At 38.8% G+C, this 2,325-nt stretch overlaps 1 pseudogene; it reads left to right on the plus strand.

The window, feature by feature from the left end:
• Positions 1–895: 895 nt before the first annotated feature.
• Positions 896–1,342, plus strand: LOC109703440 (large ribosomal subunit protein eL32-like; annotated as a pseudogene).
• The last annotated feature ends 983 nt before the right edge of the window (positions 1,343–2,325 follow it).

Genomic DNA, 2,325 nt, shown 5'->3' on the forward strand with positions numbered 1-2,325 from the left:
TCCTAAGGACAATGGAACACTCAGAAAAATCATAAGGGTGGAAGCTTGGAAAAGAGTGAGTGATGATGAATGCAGGAAAATCAGAATTTTTATGTCCAGTTTAGGCAAAAAATGATAATGATGGTTTGTTTTATGTTATGGAAAGAATCAGACAGAAACAATATATTGATAATGAGGAGGAAAGATGTAGAATATTTAACAGGTACTCAGAAAATACTTTTCTAAAAAGCACGAGCTCCTTACCTGGGCCTACAAGGTAACTAAAAGCAGGATAAAAGCCTGGGATCTCTGCCTTCATTTTCTATTTATCTCCTTCACTTTGAGAAAGACACCTGCTACATATTGGTATATTAATCACTGAAGGATTGTCTGTCAGAAAAACTGGTAACATATTACCTATTTCATCCCCCTTTAAGGCTGAAGGCACCAAGAGTAACTGGGTTATCTTACTGTCAAATTTTATAATGGCTTGTTCCAGACCCCCCAAAATGCACCTGAAAGTCTCCACTCATTTTTCTAAACCTCCAGTCCTTGGATTCCAGGAATAGAAGAACCTCTAGACAGATTACCCCATAATGATATCACTCATCCCTAAGCAGGAACAATCATCTCATGGGAACTGAGTTGTCCCCATAAGTGGTAAGGACTTCTATAGGGCCACCTTGCAAATCCAGAACAGAGATAATAAGCCCCTGACCAGTTTGAGTAAGACTGCTTGATTATACATATGTCTCAGTCTCTGCCCCAGTTTTTCCTCTATTTAAATCTAAATACGATGGGCTGAAATGCTTAGCTTCTGTCTTCCCCAAATGGCCATTCTGATTGAAATCCTATTCTATTCTGCCTTTTCACCATTACTTTTGTTTGCTTTCTTGGGGTCGGTGGCTGAACTGGCATGTTAGAACCTCCAGAGTTGGGCTTCTGGCTAAGGCTGCACTTACAAGTACACTCAAGAATAAAAAGCCGTTCTTCTTCGGCACTGCTTAAGGAGGGCCTCAGACCCCTGGTGAGGTTCAAAATCGACAAAAAAAAAGAACCAAGACGTTCATGCAGCACCAGCCAAACCAATATGTCAAACTTAAGCGCAACTGACGGAAATCCAGGGGTACTGACTACCTAGTGTGGAGACCATTCAAGGGCTAGATCCTGATGTCCAACATCGGTAATGGGAGCAACAAGAAAACAAAGCACATGCAACCCCGTGGCTTCCAGAAGTTCTTAGTCTACAACATCAAGAAGCATTTCCTCCAAGAATTGCAAAGCCATCATGGAACGAGCAGCCCAGCTGGCCATCAGAGTCACCAATCCCAATGCCAGGCTGCACAGCAAAGAAAATGAATAGACTGCCCGCATGCATGCATGTTTTATTTACACTTAAATAAAGCCTCAAAAAATTCAAAAAGTATAAAGAAAAAAAAGTCCCCCGTACAGTGCAAAATCTCAACAGGTGGAGTTTCCATACCCTGGAAAGAAAGCTGGAAAAGAAATAAGTGATAGTAATCATCCAGAGCTAATTTCTTCTCCAATTAACAGAGATTTGTCAGATAAAGAAGATACAAACTAATATAACTAAGAACCAAATATAATCCTTTTACTTGCACTTCAACCTATCAACGTGAATTTTAATTATCTTCAAACTCTTCTGGTTAAAAGAGGAAGGTGTATCACTGATCTATAGTGTAAGGGAAAGAAAAAACATAGGACATATGTCTTATAAGAAGATTTCACCATAGTCCTGTCAGAGAGGAAAATGATCTGAAGCTCAAGAATGTAAGTTAGACTTAAGAGAGTGAATCCTACGTTCTGAGAATTTAAGTTCAGACACTTGTCCAACTGCCTCAGATAACTACATACCTAGTTGAGCTACCCTCTCACATGTTACAATATTTTTAAACTCTGGAGAGCTCATTTTTAATAAGTCAATTTATTTAGGCTTTGTAAAGTCAGTTTAAAAGGCTCCAATTTGTGTCTGTATTACAGATGAACTAAATTAGGTTTTTCCATTTTTCAATTCAAATACTTATAAAAGGCATAGAAATACAAAGAGATAACACTAAAAACTAAACTTAATGGGCAATTGATTAGAATCTACTACAAATCCCATGGAAAAGACTTGAGAATTAAATAGCTAGTGATTCCACATTACCTTAAATTGTTTACTCTCTCTCCGGCTATGCTGTTATTATAGTTTGAATATGAAATGTCTCCACAGGCTCATTTGATGAACGCTTGGTTCTAGATTGTTGCACTATTTGGGGAGGTGTGGACTCTTTAGGAGGTGGGGCTTGCCTGGAGGTCACTGGGAGCTGTTCTTTTAAAGGTCAT

Source organism: Castor canadensis, chromosome 6 (assembly GCF_047511655.1).
Source record: "Castor canadensis chromosome 6, mCasCan1.hap1v2, whole genome shotgun sequence".
NCBI classification, from domain to species: Eukaryota; Metazoa; Chordata; class Mammalia; order Rodentia; family Castoridae; genus Castor; species Castor canadensis.